Source organism: Engraulis encrasicolus, chromosome 18, assembly GCF_034702125.1.
Source record: "Engraulis encrasicolus isolate BLACKSEA-1 chromosome 18, IST_EnEncr_1.0, whole genome shotgun sequence".
Lineage (NCBI taxonomy): Eukaryota > Metazoa > Chordata > Actinopteri > Clupeiformes > Engraulidae > Engraulis > Engraulis encrasicolus.
The window spans coordinates 6,322,115-6,346,465 of record NC_085874.1 but is presented as its reverse complement, the minus strand read 5'-3'; the positions used below and the strand labels follow the sequence as shown (position 1 = coordinate 6,346,465).

The 24,351-nt window shown below is 45.8% G+C and overlaps 1 protein-coding gene across 4 annotated transcripts in view; it reads left to right on the top strand.

The window, feature by feature from the left end:
- Positions 1-24,351, top strand: part of bach2b (BTB and CNC homology 1, basic leucine zipper transcription factor 2b) — a 103,358-nt gene that overhangs the window by 37,636 nt on the left and 41,371 nt on the right. The window lies entirely within an intron of this gene.

Genomic DNA, 24,351 nt, shown 5'->3' with positions numbered 1-24,351 from the left:
CACTGCAGAGTTTAGTGTGTCGTGTCTTATGGTGAACGCTCTGAGGAGCATGACTAAGTTGACACCGCACCAAAACAGCGGTGTGCTCCTCCAGCTAGCCGAAAGTTTGATGAATGGCGTCCAATTCCAGAGAGGATCGCATGGCAACAGGAAGCTAATAAAGAAAGAATGGGCTCTCCGCTCTCTTTCTGCTATGAACTCTGCTTGTGATCTAAGGGTAAGCTTGGAGCTGGCCGTGAGATCTGAAGGTTGCAGGGTTGAATCCCATTCCACCATCCATGGCTTTAGCACGGCGCCTGACCTCCACTTTGCTCCAGGCACCGTAACCAATATCCTGTGATAAGTGTAAGTTGCTTTGGATGAAAGGGTCAGGAAAGTGCAATGTAATGTGAGCGAAGTCGGCATCGCACCTTGTACGTTCGTTCATTTTAAGAGCTGCTTTGCCCACCTCGAAGACCTCTGAATCATGCTCATCACCTCCTCCTCCCTAACAACCCACCCTCTGCCATTAATGAAGTGTCTGTTCTCACTTAAACATTGCCTGGCAATGGCGCTGCTGCGAGAGCAGGGTAGAGAGAGAGGAGTGGAGATGGTGACATTGATTCTGTGCAGGTCCGCACTCAGCAGGGGTTAGATGGAGAGACCACCCCCCCTGCTTTCTCCCAAAGCCAAAAATCGACTGATTGAAACCAAGACCATTAAGCTCCTGAGAATCTGGAATTGGGCCAAGTATGCAGTCTGTGCCAGTAGTACCCAGCCGTGCACATTGTACTGAAATCAGCTCCGCTTAAACCCATTTTTGGTTACACTGAGGCAACTTGTCTCCTCTTTGTGCAACCGACCAGCGTGGACGTGGCTCAGAGTTAAGGTGAAGGGCAGCTATTTGAGCAATGTTGCCTGGCAACAGCATGGTTACACTCCTACCGGCTGCCTAGCCTAGCCTTTACCTAATATTCTGATTCCATGAGCAAGACGGAAAAAGAGGAAGTAAAACAGGGTCCACACAGACCTATTGCTCTCTCCAAAATCCAAAAACTGGTTTCCGACAGATGGACACATAGAGCACACGTAGAGAAAAAGAAAAGTAGTAAAAAGAAAAAAAAATCAATAGCCTATAGAAAAAGACGAAGTGTTTTTGTTTTGTTTTTCTAATCAGAAGCCTCTAGAAGGACAGGGCACTTAGGACACAGTTTCCTATGAGCATGTGATTTTGAAAGGGGCATTAGGGTCACTACAGGAGTCAGCATGGGCCGTCATGACTTGTGTGTAAATTCCAGGCCTATTATACTATTGGCGGTAATCCTCCAGGGTTCAGCACCACCACTGGAACTCACACACACCGTGCAGTGAAGTGAAGAACCTAATAACCTCCACGGACCATTGGGGGGGCTTTTTTTTGCGAGCTGGTTGAGCTCTTCAATATTCATGATCCCAGGCTCTTCCATGATTGGGTAGTTAGGGAAAGTCCGCCTGTGGAACGCTGAAAAAAACATTGAAAAGCCTTTAGTTCTTTACTCTACTATGTCATTGCACAGAGGATTTAGTAATACATCATGGCTTAGAATAGACTTTATTGTCATGCCATGAAATTTGTCTTTGGTCTCACTGTATAAAAACTTGTTAATTGTCACTCTGGTAATAATAATAATAATAATAATAATAATAATAATAATAATAATAATAATAATAATAATAATAATAATAATAATAATAATTGATTAAAAAAGGTAGATGATAAATAAATAAAAGTTTGATATTCATGAGGAAACTTATGCATGAGGTTGGTATTCATGAGGACGCTCTGATTGTTTCCTGATTGGGGGTTTAAGATCAGGTCTTAGGTCACTGATTGTTCGCACCGTGCATTGAAAAGAGGAAACCCAATGACCTCCCCTGTGTAAGGGTGCAAGGGGTGATTGGGGGCACTTGCAGTGCAGTAGTCAGGCAACATTGGGGTGCCAGCTGGGTCTTTTAGCCTACTAAACTAGACCAGTGGTTCTCAACCTTTTTTGAACAAACACACCCTGGACCTCATCATAAGCCCCCCAATGCCCCCTTGAATTCATCTTAAGCCTGCCAAAGCCCCCCTTAGTATTAAAACATAAAATGGACTAATGCTCCCCAATGGCAACTAAGCACCATCCTCAACTGCATCCTTCTCAACTGGGTAGCCGTAGAGCCCCCAGTTGTTGTTATTTGGCGTGGGGTGGGGATGTCAGAGGGCAAACGAGGGTTCTTGCAGAACCTTGGGCCAGCAACTGTGTGTGAGGATGGGGGTGGTGGGTGTAAGTGGAGGTGGGGGGTGTGAGAATTGGTAATAATAAGCACATCCCCCTTGCCTCCACCACAGCCCCAGCCACGCCCTCCCCATCATACGCCTCCATTTCCATGGAGGTAGGGGATACCCACTCTTAATTGAAAGGGCTTTGATGTCGGCCACTCCAGCCCAGTCTCCCACCCCCCACCCCCACCCCTCACCCCCTCAGCCCCTCAGCCCTCATCACCTCGGCGACACCCTCAGCCCTCCACAATGCAACAACCTTTCCCTTTCATGTGCTACCAATTAATTCCCCCTCTGTGTGAAATACAATTTCAAAGAAATGTGTTAATGACAGGGATTGCTGTTCACGAAACTGATATGATATTATTTCAGACTCTCAGGCAGTAATGGGCACCAGATGAAATTAAAATTTTATTGTGATTGTGTGACACCATGCTGTGTGCACAGACAGACACACACACACACACACACACACACACACATAAAACCCGATGGTATACACTGCAGATGATGCATACACTTACTTATACAGTTCAGTAAATATGCTGTACAATGTCAAGTACGTAAGCTTTTAATTAATTTTTCTGTTGAGCTTTCGGAGGGAAAGGCACGTCGTCATTTTAAAAAAGACTTCTAGTCTTCCATCTGAGACTGTACGATTAGCACGGTGGAACATTGTATGAGTCACTCCTGGAACCGTCCGCAAAAACGATGACTCAGTGAGAAACACTTTATTGCAGACATTTTGGACAGAGCATTCTTGGGTTGTGAATGGTGTGTGTGTGTGTGTGTGTGTGCGTGCGTGCGTGCGTGCGTGCATGCGTGCGTGTGTGCGTGCATTCTTGGGTTGTGAATGGTGTGCGTGCGTGCGTGCGTGCATGCGTGTGTTTGAGAGAGAGACTGAGATAAGGACAAAGAGAGATAGATAGATAGATAGATACTGAGAGTGAGAGAGAGAGAGAGAGAGAGAGAGAGAGAGAGAGAGAGACGGAGAGAAAGACAGACATGAAATGATGGAAGGCGCTGCAGCATTACATGCCTCAGTGAATCCACACACACAAGATGTCTGCTGCTCACTCATGACTGCATACACGCCAGCTATTTCGGGACGGCGGAGACGTAGAGAGAAAAAAAGAAATGTCTTCTCATGGTTACAAGGCTGTGTGTGTGTGTGTGTCTGTGCGTGTGTCTGTGTGTCATTAGCTGGGTATAAAAGCCTTTTGAACCATGGTTGTGGTCCTGATTAGTAGCAGGAGTCCCACACTTTATTTTATTATATCCCTGTCATAATACTACAGAGTAAAGTGTTCTGTGTTCATTCAGCACTTGGCTAGTAGAACCAACACTTGGAGAGTTAAATTGGACTCTCCAAGCATTGAATTAACACTGCATAATAGCTCCCAGCTCCCTCCTTCTATTCCATAATGCTATACACTGCATCCATTGTCAAGTATATGATTCAAAAGGTCCATGCTTTTATTGTGTTTCTGAAGTGAAATCGCTGTTTTCTTGTTTGAATTTAGTATATAAGAATCATTAGACATTAGACATTAAAATTGCCCAACGCCGCCTTTTAATCAAATTAAAGGAAATATTTCTGAAAATTGATTTCAAATGGATTTTATGGCATTTTTGAAATGAGCGCCTCGTCAACTCCCCAGCCAGAGAAGGGAGTGGTTTGTAGGCTAAGTGTTTGTAGGGTTAGGGTAGTAGAGCTGGATGAGACGGCGAAGAAACCAAAACAAAATGTCTATTGCTGTCTTCTTGTATTTAATATGCATTGTATATGTAAAGCATGCTTGATTTTTTTCCGTTTTTATTGTATCGAGGTATGGACAGGAAAAGTCTGTGCATTATTTGTGTGCGTGAGTGTGTGTGTGCGTGCATTTGTGTGTGGAATGTGAGTTAGTTAGGTCACCTGCAGATATGAGTCAGCTTGAAGTTTGATTTTGTGGTGTGTGTGTGTGTGCGCGTGCGTGCGTGGCTGCGTGCTTGCGTGCGTGTGTGTACGTACTGTATGTGTGTGTGTGATTGTGTGTTTGCGTCTGTCTCTCACCATGTGACTGGTGCATACATCAGCGTTCCCCTTAAGTGACCTGGCCGCTCTCTGGCTGCATGACTCACACATACACACACACACACACACACACACACACACACACACACACACACACACACACACACACACACACACACACACACACACACACACACAGCACTGCCACTCACTCACTCACTCACTCACTCACTCACTCACTCACCTCACCTCTCCCTTGTTCGCTGGCTGCCTGGCTGGCGTTTGCTCTCCTGGTCTGCCTGCTCTGCTCTGCTCTGCTCTGCTCTGCTCCCTCCTGCAACATGAGAGTGGCACCCCCGCCCCTCTCTGCTTTTTTTATTTGGCCACGCAGCTGCCGCTTTCTCCGCGCTGTTCAGTTCACTTCACCACCTGCTGGTGAAAACAAGCACCTCATCAAACAAGAAGCGGCACACACATCAATTGCTCTGCGTGTGCAGCACGTGTGTGTGTGTGTGTGTCTTTGACTCTCTGTTTCAAAACCAGACTCAACACTCAACACTACGTGATCCAGGTAGCATACTCTCTGATTGCACTTTTTTGGGGGTCTTTTTCAACTGTATTGGACATTATAGCGAAGAATGGGACAGGAAGCGAGTGGGGAGAGGGAGATGGGGAAGGATCGGCACATGACCCGGGCTGGAATAAAACCCGGGTCGCCGGCATAGTAACCTAGTGCCCTGCCGATAGTTCCACGGCGGGGCCTCTGATTGTGCTTTTGCATTCATCTATCCCCTTTCTTATCTTGACCTTTATTTGCGTTTTATAATTTTATTACTTATCCCCCCGGATGGTATTGCAATGATCCTGTCTGTGTCTGTTTGGTCTGTGTGTCCATCCGCAGTGTTTCGAATCGCCTGTGGGTGGCATCAAACACACAACATCACATGTATCCAGAATTTGGATGGGGGGGGGGGGCAGGTTGTCCTCTCTGATTGCTCTTGTTGGATACTTCTCAAAGTGAAGTGTCCCAGCCTTGTGACGATGTGTGATGCCCATTTTTCGCGGATTTCACCAAAGTGTATCCAATAGCAAGCTGTAAATGTAATTCATAAGGGGATACTCCCGCGAAAAATGGGGAGTGACTCACACTACCAAAGCTAGATAACTTCACATTGAGAAATACCTGTTGTGTCCTGCTTTTACTCAATCCGTGTGAGCCCCAGCGGTTTTCACACAACGTCTGCACTGATCGGTGTGTAAACACGGCTTTCAGCGGCCATTGGTCCGTACAAATCCATATTGAACTGGCCATCTGGGTGCATCTAAAGAAGCTTGTGGAATCTATCATTTGCCGTTTCTCCCTCTACAGAAGATAGAGCGATGGGTTTCTATTACCTGCTCACAGCAAGACACAAGCCCCACAGACATTCATTCAGCGTTAGGGCATTGCTACCTGTCTCTCTCTCTCTCTCTCTCTCTCTCTCTCTCTCTCTCTCTCTCTCTCTCTCTCTCTCTCTCTCAACCTTTTTTTCTTGATAGAGTATCAATCTATCATTGTGTGTCCCTTTCTACTCTCTTCCTTTCTCTCATCATCCCCCCCTCCCTCTCTCTCTCTCTCTCTCTGTCTCTCTCCCTCTTACACACACACGCACACATTCGTTCAATCTTTTTTTTGTCTTGTCCAACCTGTGAGCATCGTCTGCTCAGCATGGGGTTTCCATCGGACAGATTGGGTGGAATGTGCTCCATCCATCAATGCTGGACTTCCTAAATCACACCCGTGCATCGATGCATCACTAGAGGCCGTCCCATCAGCAGCTACCTGCTGTGCCTGCTCAACACTGGACAGTGTAATTAGGCTCTACCTGCACTCTATTTTCACACCTGCAGTTAGGGTTACAAGATAAAAAAGATAATCACGATTATTTGGGTCAAAATTGAAATCACCACTATTAATCACGATTATTTAAACCGCAATACACAAATGAATTTTGTGCAGAATGTTCTTTAACATCACAAAATATGAAGAATGTATTATAGCAATGCAAAAAACAAAATGGAATTGTAATAATTGTGTAAATATAGACAATAGCATGAATTGCATGGGCCTACAGATTTTTGGCCAGAGATACCAGCCTGTCAACCTTTTCTGTCCTCAAAGTCATCCGAAGGCAGGTCACCATATTGCGTCCTGTGCGATCAAGATTAAATCGTCACAGCTAAGATATTTAATCGTTAAAAATCGTGATTTTCAATGAATTCTGCAGCTCTAGCTCTATGCCCCGTGTACATCAAGCGCTACCAACGCGACCGGGTAGCTGGGGTAGTTGCAGAAGTTTCGCCATGAATTCGTTTTATTCGCTCTGGACGCTGCACTGACATGTTTGATTCAGCTAATCACATAACGGCTCTGTCTTGACAGCCTGGGACATTCCTCGATATGAACGTTCCGATTGGTTTTCGCCGAACAGCGTCATAGCGAATTCGCTTAAGATTAGCTTGAGTTTAATCGTCAAAAGTCGCCCTGGTCGCTCAAGAAGCTTCGCCCCTGGCGAATTCGCTCCGGTAGCGCTGGTCGCGCACCCTCCATAGAGAATGAATGACTTCCGTCGCTTCATTCGCGTTGGTCGCTCCCGATGTACACGGGGCATTAGGCAGTGGTTCGCCTAGGTGTAGCCTAGCTAGTGGAGGTTGATCAAACTATTTAAAATACTATCCAGGGCTTGATGGTACTTGATGGTACTACATACCTCACTCCTACCCTAACACCTAACACTGTTCTGTCCAACAAAAATTCTGAATTGAAGGCTTGATTGAATGAAGATGATGATATTGTGTACATATAGGGACAATTTTGTGGCGACTTTTCAGTTATGTATCCATTCCGTTGATATGCATAGCACCTTTATCCTTTCTGTGAGCGGTGCGTGTGGTGTTGAGTTAGTGTGTTGTGTTGGTAGTGTGGTGTTTGTTCTTTATGAGGATGTTTGTGAGCTTGTGGCCAACAGTGCTGCTGCAGCCATAGCTGACTCATCTGTGCTCATCATTCCATCATCACCCTAAAGGGCAGAAGTGTCCTTGTGTCTTCAGTAGGACACAGACAAGTCTGTATGTGTTTCTCCTCAGGGCTGTGTGTGTGTGTGTGTGTGCGCGCGCGCTTGCGTGCGTCTGTGTCTGTGTCTGTTTCTGTGTCTGTGTCTATGTGGGTGCGTGGGTGTTTGCACTGTGAGCCGAGGAGAGTGGCTTGTTCTTAATAAAGGCCATAATTACCATAAGTGATGTGTTACATGGGAATTCTCATCCCACTCCACTGTAGAGCAGTCTAGCAGCAGCAGATTAGCCGGCTCTTGAGCGTGGCCCAGTGGCTTTTGTAGCCGGCCCGAGTTCAGTAGAGGGCATGGACATGCAGGGCCGCCGACATCTTTGGCCAGGCCCCGGAAAAAAATAATCTGAAAGACCCGGGCAGTCAACCAATACATACCATATGATGGGGACTCAGTTTTAGGCCCCTTCTTTCCCTGGGCCCAGGACAACTGACCCCTTTGCCGCATTCCCCCGCACACCCCTGCTGGCTTCCCTGCGGATATGTTTTAACCCTTTGAGGAGAAAGGATTTGTTTACGCACTGCCGTTCTAGAATTTTACTCAAACATTCTACAGCGACTTAGAACCTTTGTGATATAATGAGAACTCAGAATATTTGCTTGAGTTCTAAACACCTCTACAGTATGCGATCGTAGTCCTCAGAGGTTTATTAGAGGGCATGGACTGCAGTTCGCCTCGCACTTGCTCAACCCTCGGCCACAGTGGCATGGAGAACCTCTCATTCAGGACAGGGTATTTTTGAAAACAGCTGACCTCCTCGTCTCCAGCACACGCTGAAGATTACCAGCTTCACTTTTACACTCAGTAATCATCATCCCCATATTTATTCAAAAGCGAAACATGATAAAATATTTATAAGTCTAAATTTAATGCTTGCTCCTAACTCTTAAGAATACGTTCCAAGCGCTAAGGTGTTTTTAATCTCTTCCCTGTCCTTTTTTTTGTTGCTGTCTCACAACACACGGTCTGAAGTCGTGTAATAATACCTACTTAACAGATTAAACAAAAAACTGAAATCACAGCTTCAGCGACGCAAAAAACAAAAAAAAAACATTCGCTTCAGTCTTTGTAGTCTAGTCTAGTCTGGGCTGTTACAAAATCCATTGAAGTATAAGATGTCTAAAAATAACCCAGGGCAGGAGACGGGATGGGGAGGGGGGGCGAGGGGCGGAGGAGTGGGGGGGTTAGTGGGATTTACTACGCAGTCTGAGCTGTAAACAAACAAGCGTGGTGCAGTCAGTGAGAGAGAGAGAGAGCGAGAGAGATAGAGAGAGAGAGAGAGAGAGAGGGAGAGAGAGTGTTGCTTTGCTGTCCTGTCCTGTCCTGTACTGTCTGTCTGCCTGTACTGTCTGCCTATACTGTGTTGTGCTGTGCTGTGCTGTGCTGTGGCATTGGATCCTCATTAGTGGCTTGTGGGAGTTTGACCTCGGTCAGGAAGCGGCGGCCTGGGATGAGAAGGCAGGCAGTGTGTGTGTGTGTGTGTGTGTGTGTGTGCGTGTGTGTGTGTGTGTGTGTGTGTGTGTGTGCGTGTGTGTGTGTGTGTGTGTGTGTGTGTGTGTGTGTGTGTGTGTGTGTGTGTGTGTGTGTGTGTGTGGATGGTGCGCTGTGGGTGGAGTCTGGCCGGGCAGACGGCCAGTGTGTGTGTGTGTGTGTGTGTGTGTGTGTGTGTGTGTGTGTTGGGAGGCAGCAGATTGGACCTGGAGAAGTGCTGTCGGATCTCTCTCTCTCTCTCTCTCTCTCTCTCTCTCTCTCTCTCTCTCTCTCTCTCTCTCTCTCTCTCTCTCTCTCTCTCTCTCTCCCGCTTTGCTATGGGCACCCACCAGGTCTTTCCAAGAAACACATCAGCGTCTGGTCTGTCCGCGGGACCTCAGACATGTCATTTCATGCTGTCCGCTTTTCTCCCTCACAAATAGCTACAATCTCTCTGTGTGTGTGTGTGTGTGTGTGTGTGTGTGTGTGTGTGTGTGTGTGTGTGTGTGTGTGTGTGTGTGTGTGTGTGTGTGTGTGTGTGTGTGTGGTGTTTTTTCTCCTTGCTTCCTCTCAGCTGCCCGACTCTCTTCTCTCTCTCTCTCTCTCTCTCTCTCTCTCTCTCTCTCTCTCTCTCTCTCTCTCTCTCTCTCTCTCTCTCTCTCTCTCTCTCTCTGCCCCAGAGGGACATTGTGTTTGGAAGGGAAGGAAAGGAAAGGCCACTTCAGTTAGTTCGTTTCCCTTCCTTCTCAGTAAGCAGTGATTGTCTTTTTTTGTTGTAATTGGATGCCACATCTACACAGTAGCAACAACAGCTTTGCCCAGATGTGGACGGTCGGGCAGACTTCCCAGTGCAACCCACTCCACACGTTCCTGAGCGAACAGTTCATCTGGGTTGCCCAGTCTGTGGCCCAGCCTGAAGAATTGTGTGGGGGGGAGCACCATTATGGGAAAAAAACCCCACCACCATCAGTCTGGTACCTCTTCAGCCACCCGCCTACTGCCTCCTGTGACCAGTGTTGCCAGATTGGGCGGTTTCCCACCTTGGGCTGCTTAGGATGGCCGTCTGCAGTTAAAAATGGCATTTGTGGCGGGTTTTTCTGCCAATTTATGGCCATAGAAATCAATAGAATTTAGTTCAAATTGGGCGGGATTTAGTGCTTCCAGGCAGGTTTTGAGCATTTTTTGGGCTGGAAATCAGCAGTCTCATCTGGCAACCCTGCCTGTGACCCAGCTCACTCCTCGCGGCCTTGGTGACAGCTAGGGCTTTCCCACCCGATGTGTCAGCCAGCCTGTATAGCGTGCAAAGCTTGAATTCTCCGCCACCCACCTCTGTTTTTTGCAAAATGCAGCCATTAGAATGTGCACACGTTATCGCGCAGTGCTCATGCCCCTGATGTGGCTGTGAAACTGTCAAACTCTTCACCCGTCGTCAATCTCCTCAGCAAACCCAGCAGCTCATTGAAAGCAACACATTTTTTTGTGACTAAGCAGGAAAAGCTTACGTTCTTGCTCAGGATAGAATCTTTTTTGGTGAGGTTTCAGTTATTGATGTGCCATTTGAGGTGAAACCTGAGATGCACAGTCTGTAAATAATTTACGGAAAACACTGGAGTCTAGTCTATCGAACTCTCTGTAACCCAAGCATTTTGTTTGTGGATCTGAATCCTCATCTGTTTTCGTTGAAGTACTGACCCACTGAAAAAATTCCAGCCTTCAGTGTAAGTCTTTCATAAACGTTTACAGGGACCGTGTGAATGACTAACACTGCCTCACATCTGCCATAGACCACACCACACTCATTAAACTCGACACGTTTTTGAGAGTTGAATCAAAGCTGCATCATGGGACGGTTTAATCTTGCACTAAATATCTTGCAAATGAAGACATAGACGTTTTTTTTCAGGGAGCTGTCTATTGTCTGTTTTGTTTTCGGTCAGGGTATTTGGTTTTCTGGGTCCAGATGGATGAGATATTGATAGGTCAACCGAGGAGATAAGTGTCCTTGAGGAAATGAATTCACGAGAGGGGATGTTTCAGTCTAGTGCGTCTAGTCCAGTGTTTTCCAACCTTTTTTGTCTTGCGTACCCCCTAAGCATCTTAGTTGTACCATGAGTACCCCCGAATTCATGTTCTATATAACTTTCTTTGTCCCAATGTTACTGCTCCATACATTTGTTATAATAATAAAAATTTTCCAAGTACCCCCTGCAGTGTGCTCACGTACCCCTAGTGGTACACGTACCCCTGGTTGGGAAACTAGTCGACTTGTCTTCGGCAGCAGCTGCATCGGCTTGTGAATGTGTGTTCACTGGAGAGAGAGCGAGAGCGCTGCTGCGGGTCTCTCCCATTGTTCCATGGCTGGCGACTTGTTAAGATGCAGTGTTTTAATCAAGAGAAAATCAATATTCCTTCGAAATATTTATTGATTTACTTCTCGGTCGGTGGGAGACTGGAAATGGAATGATCTTTGTCACTAGCCCTGCATAATGTCAGACCCCGTGCACACACCATAACACCACGCTTCTGTCTGGACAAACGAACCGCACTCAGAGTGTGAAAGTGGAACCATTGCGGAGTCATTGCTTTAAAGTGTGAATTCTGAGGAAGTACAGCACTGTCTTGACCTTTGTACACCCTATGCACAGTGCATGCAGTGTTGATTCAACACCGAAGAGACTTAATTTAACATCTTCTGGATTTCATTTGGTCCCAAAGTACTCTGTTGAATTAACACTGCATTTTGTGTATGAAGCATGCTTGCTTAGTCATGTGCGTTTGAATTTAAAATCAAGTTCATACATATCTGATCAAGTATTTGAGTTTTGTGATAAATATCTTGCTGTGATCTTGCTCTTATATGTCATACTTGTCAAATATATTTGTCGAATATGTGTCATACTGAGCACTGTTCGGCCAGTAGCACAGCACCTCAAGTGGTTACCTATCAATACCAATACCAAAACTTTACTACCATATTACTACACTGCTATGACATGACACAGAGTCCCTAGTAACACATCCCCACTTGGCTATTGCCGTTCTGATAACAAGGAGCTTTATCAAGACTGTCTTTGCACAGTACAGGTAGCACCATTTCTAACTTGCATGGGTTTGAAGAGCCTCCAAAGCTACAGTATTTGCAAGTCCACCACCTACTCGTGACGCACTCGTGTGTCCCCTCCCTCAAAGTATTTCCACTGGGGTTTCAGCGGGGTGTGAAAAGCACTGTCAGAAACGTCAGCTTTCTTCTCTGCATTTGAGTCATCAGTGGCTCTGCTTCTACCCCACTAACCGCAAGCCATCACATGTACAAACCTTTTAGCCTTTACCCTTTTAAAGGCCTCTCCACACGGGCGTGGGTGACTGGCTCTTTACTTGGGCTTGAGCAGGGATTTTGAAGACTTGAAATGACCCCCTATGTCTGGCAAATAGTTGTGCGAAAGGCTTTGTTGATGGTAAATTTCTACTGGTGGCACAAAGTACAACACATGCTCTCTCACCTCTCTTCCCAAATTAGCTCTTCTTTACACTTGGCTTGTCTGAATATTTTATTTGATAAAATTTTTTATTTTTGAAGATTTTTGGGGCTTTTATGTCTTAAGAAGAGTGTCAGGAAAGGAGTGGGAGAAAGAGATGTGGGAGGATCAGGAAATGACCTCGGGCCAGAATCGAACCTGGGTCCCCGGTGCCACAGCACAGTACCCCAGCTGCTTGAACCATGGCATTTTGGGCTTTGTGGAGGGGTTGCATGCAAAATATGTATGCATTTTCATGGAAAAAAGGGTCAATTAGCCTGTTCATAGCTGCAAACGAATAGCCACTGCACACAGCGGGGTGCTAAAGTAGAGTCAGATTCCTCCAGACTTTGCACTCAAATTCATTTGGGGTCCACTGTCGAAGCAGGACACCTCTCGAATACAGTCTTACCCTACAAAATTGAGGTAGCACTCAGCTGCAATGTAGGTCCAGTCTTTATTTTTGCCTCACTGTTACATCATTTCACACTTAAGAGTGTGTTTGCGTTGCTTTGTTTGCTTTGTGTCTCAGTTCCATGTCTTTGTTCAGCCACCCCTGCAGTAGATGTTTTCCTATGCTTGAACGATTTCACATGTGCACACATGCATTGTGTTGTACAGAGTGACAGTCACAGCCCCGGCCTGTGGGAGTCTTGGTGTTGGTGGCTTGGTGTGTGTCACTTCTTTCCTATGGGGAGTTGTTTCCGATAGCTGCCATTTATCGAAATGCCCTGAGTTCATGTCTTGAGATAAAAATAAATGGCTTGACCTGACGCTCCAGAGTTCATGTTTTGCTTTGCCTTTTTAAAAAAAAACTTGTTTCTGTTGAACTTGGCTGGTTGTGGTATCTCAGTGTTATTAGATTATCTTTTATTGTCTCTTCAGGAGAGAAATTCTCGGTGGACATAAGAGACTGTGATTCACAATTAACAACAGATCAACACAAGACAAGACTTGAGGACCACAAAGAAGCAAACGAGAAACATGTACTGAACAAGGAAACAAATAAAAGACAAACAACCGTTGTTACTTAGTATAGGGTAGCAAGGTAGCGTAGCAGGGGGACAGAAGATTTGTGGGGTTTTTTTTCTCGTCTTCTTCAGATGAACTCAGTGACAGGCGGGAAGAATGTGCTTGAGGTGGTGAGATTACGATTGTTGACGACTCTGACAGGACTTTTCCTGTCAATATTTTCTTAAAGGCTTACACGGTGAAAAGGGCTGTTCTTGCCTCTGTGTATAGTCTGTCAGGCTGGCTTCCTTTCAGGAACCAGGAATCGCATGAATGGAACGTGGCTACTTTCACAATTCACTGCTCTGTTCTGTTCTGTCGTGTATTCAACACCTGCGTGTGCACACGCGCGTGCACACACACACACACACACACACACACACACACACACACACACACACACACACACACACACACACACACACACACACACACACACACACACACACACACACACACACACACACACACACACACACACACACACACACACACACACACACACACACCGTCTTCAAGACCAAGGCAAACCATTTCACTACACCTATATAGCTGTATAGGTGTAGTAGTTGTAGTAGTAGGCTGGTGACCTACGACGACACTTGCATTTACACAGTCTTCTGTCTGCACACAGCACAGCCGGCCGGCCGGACTCCCAGTATTTACATTTGGGTGCAGCAGGAGTTGTGTGAGCTATAGATAAACCAGGCCGGTGTTGGTGTGGTGTTGCTGTCACATGTCCTGTCTGTTACCATATAAGACCACGCACTGACTCACCCTGGCTGTCTGACCTACAATGTGGGAAGTCATGATTCATGCAAGCTGCATTTAATCACACCAAGACCTAAAAATACACTGACATCCTGTAGAGCTACCCCCTCCCCTCCTTCCCCCTGCCACCACCTCTCCACCCACACCACTACACACACACACACACACCAATACACACACAAATACACTTGCTGCGTTGTTGTTGTTCTTTCACTCTGCAACCCGAAGAGGCCTCTGAGCGAGCGTTCTTGCCTTGTTTACTCTCCGTGAGATAACCCTGTCACTGGAATGCTACTACCGCTACCTTGCTTGCTGCTGCGACCCACCGCTGACAGAATGCCAGAGTCAGTTGAGGCAATCGCTCTGAGGTAATGTGTGTGTAGTGTGTGTGTGTAGTGTGTGTGTGTGTGTGTGTGTGTGTGTGTGTGTGTGTGTGTGTGTGTGTGTGTGTGTGTGTGTGTGTGTGTGTGTGTGTGTGTGTGTGTGTGTGTGCGTGCGTGCGTGCGTGCGTGCGTGTGTGTGTGTGTGCGTGCGTGCGTGTGTGTGTGTGCGTGTGTGCCTGCGTACGTTGCACTGTGGTAAAGCGGTGGTATGTTTGTGTCTGTGTCAGTGTCAGTGCTGCTGTAGGGACATTCCGCCACCTGACAGCAGCACAGAATTTTTGTTTTTACAGGAAGGGCAATGAGTTTGTAGCAGTGCAGAACTTGATTTGAAGTGACAGGAAAAAAAATCCTGTCGTAAATATGTGACAACTTATCAGGCAGAACCTCTGTCAACTCAACAATTCCAAAAGCTGTCTGTAAGGCGTGCTGCCAGCCTGACGTAGACAACAGTAGAGGAGAATTTGTGAAACCTTCATCAGGGTTGTAAAGGTCTTTCCTCTGCATGTGGTGTTGCAGTCTACCAATAGTCAGGGGTGCCGACATGGGGGACAAAGGAGATTGTTGTCCCGGGCCCAGGGAGATAGGGGGGCCACAATTGGGTCCTCATTACATTGTATGTACTGGGCTGGGGGGCCCTTTCAGATGATTTGTCCTGGGCCCAGCCAAAGCTGTCAGCCGCCCTACCAATAGCATTCAGTGGCACATGACATGGGTATATTTAGGTGGTTTGGTTTGAGAAATAGGCTACAATTTGGAAAGCAGGAAACAAACCCATTTTGGTTCTTTAATGTGAAAACAAATAACCACAGCGAGCATGTTCAACCAGACCACATGCAATCATGACAGCTTTTCCACCAGTAAATTGGCAGACCTTTTCTCCACTACCACCAACACTTTTTCATAGCCTAATATTAGCCAATGTTGGCTGTGTAGTTCTAACATTTATCCGTCAAAGTATGCACATCTCGCTATTCATGTTTTTTTTAGGTTGAGACCTCCAACCCTTTTCCACACCCCAATATTAGCTCATGTTGGCTGTATAGTTTTAACACGTTTCCATGGAAGTGTCCACCCCAAGCTAATCTTGTTTTTTTTGTGTGTGAGAGTGGTGTATACATAGGTGGTTCATCGCTGCATGAGATTTTGAAGTGCCGACCACATGGACCATGACGGATCATAATGATGAGTAAATTGGCAGACTTATCCTCCACCCCACCCCAACCCCAAACCCTTTCCATATCCCAATAGGTATTAGCCAATGTTGGCGGTAATTTTAACATGTATCCGTTACGTTATCCTCATCAAGCTAATGGGTTTTTTTGTTGGCTGTGTACTTTGAACATTTACCCATTAAAGTCTGCACATCAAGCTAATCTTCTGTTTCAAGTTAAGAGGACTGTAGGTGGTTTGTCGTTCTGAAGTGCCGAGCAGAGCATCACACGGGTATGTGATTGATAGTAATGCTTGCATGCAGGGAAGCCGACAGAGGGGGACAAAAGGGACAGTTGTCCCGGGCCCAGGGACAGAGGGGGCCCAGAATTGGATTCTCATTACATTGTATGTATTGGGTGGGGGGCCGTTTCAGATGACTTTGTCCTGGGCCCAGCCAAAGCTGTCAGCGGGCCTGCTTCCATCATTCAGACCACCTAATCCCTGATGCTTTTAGAGATTCATGCTCTCCACACTGCTGGCCGTGTCTCATACCTACATTTTCAATTATGAGCTTGTCAGCCTGCATCACAGCCCAACGGAGAGCCGGCCATGAATATTTAACGCTGCCTCAGCACAGCTCTTGAAAATGGATGATAAGCTGTTTTTCGTCTCAGCTCCGCTCTCTCTCTCTGTCTGTCTCTGTCGTTTTCTCTCTCTCTCTCTCTCTCTCTCTCTCTCTCTCTCTCTCTCTCTCTCTCTCTCTCTCTATCTGTCTATCTATCTCTCCATCTCTCCTCTTGTCTCTTCTCCTTTTGATCATGCTCTCTCTGTCTGTCTCTCCCTCTCTCTCATACTATCTTTCACTTCGTTATTCTCTCTCTCTCTTTCTCTCTTACTCCCTCTATCTGTCTCCTCTCCTTCTGATTACGCTATCTCTCCCCTCCCCTGCCCCCCGCCTGCCTTTCCCTCTCTCCTCCCTGTCTTAGATCGAAGAGTAGGCAGACAATGGTATTGATCGCCATGACGATAGGCTCTGGATGCATTTGTCAATGGAGCTGCTCCTAATGAACCCAGGCACCGCCTGACCTTGCTCACCCCGCCGTCCCGTCCCGTCCTGTATGCAGCAGCTGCCCTTTACCTTGAAGTAGGGGCTAGGGGTGGACGACGACACCTGAAATTTACATTTAATACATCGCGGTATAATTTGGTTTATAAATGACTCAGCAGGACAGTATCTTTTAAAAAAAATTTTTTTTAGGGCTTTTGTACCTTTATTATTTGATAGGACAGTGGAGAACAGACAGGAAATGGCAGGGAGAGAGAGATGGGCTAGGATCGGGAAATGACCCGGGCTGGGAATCGAACCCAGGTCGCCCACACAGCAGTCCAGTGTCTACAGTATCTACAGGGCAGTGTCTTTAATTGGTTATCGTTTCTTGCGGGAAGCGAACGTGCACAACAGTTGCTTTGGAGGTGTCGAGATTAGACTCTGAGGTGAACTGGTACACAATGGATTTCTTCCCATTTTGTTTTCACATCTGCGTGTTGTTTGGGTCAGGCAATAGCTGTTCACTGAAGAGGCTCCTATAGTCAGAGTGTCATTATTATTAGAATGAAGTGGTGCATTTTGTCGATAGTGCTATTACTCCTAATGAGCGCGGGCAGAGTCTGACCTCACTCACCCCAGCCTTCCTGCTGCAGCCATTTGCCTTGAACCTTTTCCTCCTTGGCTCTTCTCATCTGTCTGAACCGCTGGCTGGTGGGCTTGCTTTCTGACTATTATCCCACCATCTGCCAAACTGCATGTTGAAGGCACTTAAGTGACTTTCTCACAAGATTGGACGCTTGAATGTGTTTTAGTGTAAACTAAATGTATTTTACCATTTAAATGCTGTCACATTACTGCAAAAAAGAAAAAAATTCCGAGTGTAAAGAGGTGAAGTTGCGCTGTATGTCAGTCCTGGTAAATACATTGCACATGTAGGTTGACATGGACGTGTGAACAGCAAACAATGTCGCTCTGTGTGGCCGACAATGCACAGCCTGGACACGCACACACACACACACACACACACACACACACACACACACACACACACACACACACACACACACACACACACACACACACACACACACACACACACACACACACACACACACACACACACACAGAGCAATATACCCCCCCCACCCCCAGGGGACTGTAGCCTGTGACGCATCTGTAGGCATGATCTCAGAATCAATATCAGCATCTCATTCACCTCCTGAAAGCCAGACTGTCCCGTCTTATCTCCGCCAAGCGAGAAGAGAAAACAGAGCAGCTCTGCTCCGAGGCTGCTGAAGTCACTGAAGTCACCACTGCTCTGCTCTGCTCTGCCCTGTCTTGTCTGCCCCGTCTCTGGCTTGTCTGTCTCTGTCTCTCGAGATACTGGGCCAGTCATGTCGGAAAGCCCCACTTAAGGATCCCATCTGTCCTCTCTCGCTGTTTTTTAATCTGTCTGGTAGTCAGATACGTTCTCTGCCTTTTCTTTATTTCTTTCTATCTATCTTTCTGTCTTTCTTTCTTTCTTTCTTTCTTTTACTGCCTCGGTCTCTTTCTAGTGTGCGTCCTCTCGCTTTTTATCTGTTGGCTCTCTCTGTCCATCTCTCTTTTTTCTCTTTCTAACTCACTCTCTCTTTCTCTCTTTTCCTCTCTTTTGATCTTTCTATCTCCCCTTCTAACTGTCGCTCTCATGTGTTGAACAGTCACTCTCGTAAGCGATTCTGAATCATTTCGCCGATCTCGAAAGAGACAAAAAATTACGCCACGACAGGAATGACGAAATGAAAGCCAATTTTGGTTTTTGGCACTTTCATGAAACAGCCATTTTGCATCACCATGTCACAACCGATCTTTTTTTTTTCTTCACCACACAACCGTGGGTATGTCAAGTAGATACTCCACTCAAGTGTGAGTTTCATTGAATCACATTTATCCTGAAATAGAGGGTGAAAACATGCACACCCACACACACCATTTTACAGAGTATTTTTAACAGTGTGAAATGTATTTCTCAATTTGAAAAAATGCATGGTGTGTGTGTGTGTGTGTGTGTGTGTGTGTGTGTGTGTGTGTGTGTGTGTGTGTGTGTGTGTGTGTGTGTGTGTGTGTGTGTGTGTGTGTGTGTGTGTGTGTGTGTGTGTGTGTGTGTGTGTCTTTGTCTCTGTCAATGCTGCAGTAGGGACAATGCATTGTGACTATGATGCACATTATGATTGCCAGTGATCATGAAAAGCCAGTGTAAGTGTCACTGCATCAAAGCCAAACAGCTCGCCTGGAATCCACAGCCACATGAAGGACACCAAAGGATGATTGAATACTGCATGTTTTTTTTCACCATGGGCTCTACAGTCCTCGGTGTAAAAATACCCTCCTTCTCCCTTACTTGAAGCTGTGAACAGGGTGACACCTGTTCATCAGTAACGCGTGTGGTGTGTGGTAACACATCCATTTCTGTTGTGCTAAAAAAGATGTGCTGTGATGTGTTAACACATTTACCGTTGAGCCATAGCCCAGCATATAGGGGGAGCTTTTGAGTGGGTGGAGTCATGACAGGCGGGGGTGATGTCATGAATGTGATGTCAGTCCTGTGAGCCATCATGTTTGGCTGGACGGCCGATGCAGGGGCCTTTTGTTCTCTGCGACTGTGCCCCACAGCCTACTGCAAGGGCTTCTAAAGCCCCCACCACCACCACCACCATCACCACACACTCACATTCGTCGTGTTGATTCCACAGCATATTGAATGGGACCATTATAATGTCCTCAAGAGTAGAGTTAAATTCATATTCAAGTCTGTGATGTGTTGATTTCACACCACAAAATCAATCCGTCCGGTACAATTGTCAAAGAGTTGAATTTAAATAACACCATATCAAATGGGACTATACAGTATATACTCAGAAAAAGTGTTGAATGGTGTTGAATTAACACTATCTCCTCAGCCATGGGGAACGCATTGCCTTATACTGTATACCGAGAGAATGGACAGGTGGAGTAAAAGGTCCGTGTGAAATTCTGCAGGTGGCCAGTTTAATGTCAACTACACAGCTGACAGCTCTTAGCATTTACACTATTACACAGAATTGAAAATATTTCACTGACCAAAGAGCGAAATTAACCCTATTTTTGGGTGGGACCAAATATTATCTGAAGACTTACATGTAATATAAACTCTGCAAGAGTTATATTAACGCTGGTGGGTTTTTTTTACAATGTACTACAGTACTACTTGCTGTGTAGGGAGACTTGGCTGCTGTCATCCCTGCTGTGTAAAAGGAGGCCGTGATGACTGCATTTGACAGCCTGGCGAGCATGATTCATTAAGCTTGTTTGCTTGTTTGTGAGTAATGGCTGTGTTTGTGCTTAGCATCCAGAAGCCCGATGACTGTACATTCTAATATATACGTCATCGCAGCAGGCCAGACACAGACAGTCTGTCTGCATAATGCACTTGAGATGTCTGGCAGTACTGCTTTTGGATTTTAACACTCCAGCCACAAACGAGATAGGGGGTTTTGGCTTAGCTGTCAGACAGGCTTGCAGCGGCAGCCCCATTTTAACACTTCAGCAGTCAGACTTGCCACCGTGATTTAGGTTTTAGGGAAGCCGAACATACAACACAGGCCCTGGAACTGCATATAGATTGCAGGGGATTTGGGGCTGCACTAGCCGTTGGGTGCTTTCTGTAGTGAAATTGGTTCGCTGAAAAGAGGCGGCCAGAGAGCGTGAGAAATGTAATCACTCCGCAAATTATTCAAATAAGACTTCTTGCATCATGTTTCTTTTGTAGCTTGCCAGCTGGAGCAAATGGAAGGCTTTTGATGACGGTATCTTTCCCTCCCATAATTCATCACCTCATTTCTAGCCCGATTTTAATCTTTAAATAGTCTATGACATAGAAAGACGTGTCTGCAAAATTGGTGTTTAACGATATTGATGGATGAAACACTGGACCTCTTAGTAGAGGACAGAAGAAGTAGAAGTAAAAAAATAAAAAAGGTTTAAAAAAAAAAAAATCTCGGTTGATAATCATCTTGGCCAGGGCTCCATGCGAGAAGAGATTTTTACACCTCGGCGGGATCTTCCTGATAAAATACAGGTTGAATAAATTAGGTACAGTGCAATAGCATGTATAACAACTATGTAATCTCACGTTCTAGTGTTGCTCTTACACACCATGAATTTGCTTCTACATTATTATACAGTTCTGGTCGTCAGTGAATGGACGCCCGCGTGCTGCGAGCATTGAAAGATGGAGTGGTTTCAGCCTTGTGGTCGAGCACTTCTGAGCCAAGCAACTGGAACATTTTCATTCTAATCATGGCCAAGGCCTCTTAGGCCTCTCTCTCTCTCTCTCTCTCTCTCTCTCTCTCTCTCTCTCTCTCTCTCTCTCTCTCTCTCTCTCTCTCTGTCTGTGTGTCTGCGCCCCCCTCTCTCTCTCTCTTTTGAGATGAAGGGAGAAAGAGCTTGAGCCCCGGAGCCCCTTTACTATAGGAAAGTGTAACGCTATCAGTCAGCAGTGTGGGAAACTCATCGCAATTGAGCATCGTCGCATTTGATCTGTGTAGGAGTGCTCGTCACAAAGCCGGTTAGCGGCTTCCATTCGCAGGAGGAGGCAGAGACAAATTGCCCTCGAAACAAAAAAAAGGAAAAAGAAAAGAAAAAAGAAAAGGAAAGGAAAAAAGGCACAGTGAAAAGCCCTGCCTTGTTGCATCCCTCAGCAATTCCAATCAGAGCACAACCCAGAAACCAGTCATTTGTGGTGTATGTGTGTGTCTGTGTATGTGTGCATGTGCATGCGTGCGTGCTTGTGTGTGTGTGTGTGTGTGTGTGTGACGCGTTTGTGTCTGTGTTTATGTGTGTGCGTGTCCGTACATATGTGTATGTGTGTGCGTGCGTGCGTGCGTTTGTGTGTGTGTGTAACTTGCATTTTTCGACACAGTAGAAAAACAGGCATCTGTCTGATGCACAAGCACATTCCTGCCCAGAATAGGAATCCTGTGTTTGCATGGCTATGATGCGTGCAACCGCACCAGGAATATCTGACGAGCTCCACAGCAAAATGTTTTGCAGCGGGGAAAAGAAGAAAAAAAAAAACACAAGGAGGAAACGGTAATTAAAGCGTCCACTCAGACAGTAGCTGTGGATGTCTGGACCAAAAGCATTCAGGGCTCTCCTCTCCTCACAGCTGCCATACATAACTAAGACACTAAGACAAAGCCACCAAGACCAAGACAAGCCCAGATGAGTCTTCTCTTTTGCTCTCTTTCATGGTTTCTCTCACTCTCTCTTTCTCTCTCTCTCTCTCTCTCTCTCTCTCTCTCTCTCTCTCTCTCTCTCTCTCTCTCTCTCTCTCCACTCCATGTGCTTGTGCGTGCATGTTTTTTGTCTGTCTGTGTGCCTCTCGTGTTTCCCTCACTTTCCAGACAGGCTCACCAGTCCAGCTACTATATACAGTACATGTGTTTGGACCACTGTCCAGTGTGGCAAGGCTCAGAGTTCACTCAAGGCCTCCATCCATTGCACTAAACACTGTGCTGTACTAAATTGAGTAAGTGTGTAGGTTAGAACTGTTATAGTCTATGATGGCTATTGTGGTCTATAAGTCCTATGCCAGAACCATAGCCTAATGTGGTGCAGAAGAAATATAGGTACCGTATGTACATAGTATTCACAGCAGTGAAAATACAGGCACATAAACAATGTAGTTTTTTTCTGGCAATCATCGTTAAAAACCATCCACGTAAACAGTGTTATGTAATTTAAAGAGGTGCTTAAAGGATGTTTATGTGTGTTTACGATGCACTGCACCACTGGTGGGACAGGAGTGGTGGAGCAGGAGGAGACCAACCCATGCTGTGGCACCCCCTGCTTTCAGTCCCAGACTTTCCGTTTGCAGTTTGGAGTTTTGCTACATTACATTACATTTAGCTGACGCTTTTATTCAAAGCAAATTACAGTTTCAACAGCTGGGTATTGGTTACAGCCGCTGAAGAAATGTGGGGTGATGTGCCTTGCTCAAGGGCACTTCAGCCATGGATGGAGGTGTAGGGAGAGGCCAGAGTAGGATTTGAACCTACAACCCTCTGATTCACAGACCACCAAGGCCACAGCAACTATTTGCAGAGAATGTGACTGTCTGCGGTACTAGTGTGCAGCCATCCAGTGTGGACATGTTTTAGACAACATTACAAGCTATGCACATGATTAGCTTTGTATAGCCCACTAGTTAATAATAAAATTCAGGAGAGCAGGATGCTGTACCTCATAAACCAAGTGGCCTGATATTAAATCTGAACTGTGGTCTCTGCAATCGCTCTCTCTCTCTCTCTCTCTCTCTCTCTCTCTCTCTCTCTCTCTCTCTCTCTCTCTCTCTCTCTCTCTCTCTCTCTCTCTCTCTCTCTCTCTCTCTCTCATCTCTCACCACATCTCATTTTGATTACTTGGTCTTTGTCTTTGACACTTGAATGGAGAACCGTCAGGTGGCCCATGCTATCAGTGGCAGAGTGTTAGGTGTGTAGGAGGTGAGAAAGTTCATGACCAACAATACTAATCGACACAAAAGTCAAGATACTGAATGCCACACGTACGTACTTTGTGGAGCAACTCCGTTTTTTTCCAGTCACATGTTCTGGTTTCTGTTAAAGCAAATAAAATTAGTGTCTTTTCCCAGTCCAAATGCATGATTTTACTATGATGCAAATGTGTCCGTTTCAGATAAACTCCTTTTGGTAGCAAATGCATATTTGTATTTTTATGGTTCACATTTGTAGTTAATGGATAGTATACTGTATCTGTATTTTCCGTAACTTGTTCGCGTCTAAACATGATAGAGTTTTGTTGGATGTTGTGGGTGTTTGTGGTTTTGTTTGTCTCCATCTGAAGGATGTATGATGCTGTATATCCGTAGATATGTACGTATGTGTGGGCTTGCATGGTGTGTTTGTGTGTGCAAACGTGTGTGTGCAGACATGTGAATTGTGTAGGAGTGCAGTTGCTTATGATGGGAGAATCAAGGGGACTGTCACTTTTAAGTGTTGCATGGCGGTGCTAGGCAACTGGGACAAAGCCTGTCACAAAGACAATGAGATTGTAAATATGCAATGATAGCGTAATGTAAATATGTGGTGCTGATATTATGCAATATGCAATTATAATGTATAGCATGAAAAAAATGTGAAATGATTTGTGTCATTTCTGTGGCGGAATTGTTTTTTTGCAGACCCATTATCCATTGCCACTTTGTCGTTTTGTGGATCATGGACCTATGGACCACATTCTTTCAGTTGGTGTGAGGGCTCTGATCAACACTCTCTATAGACATACTATGTCTACTTTGCTGTAGGTGGATGGTTGGCTTATATGGTACTTGAGACCTTGCATACATTTTGGACTGGCCCTGAATTTTGTCCTTATTGCCTTTGTAACTTTTTTTTGAAAACCACCTGGATAAAATGTCAGTGTAAATTTGACACTGAAGGTGTTGAATTACACGCTCATGGTGTTGATCCTATTTTCTAAGTGTTGAATTCTAAGTGCTGGGGGTTGTTGGTTCAAATCCCACCTGACCCTAGGTGTCAGCTAATTGTAATGTAGTCTTGT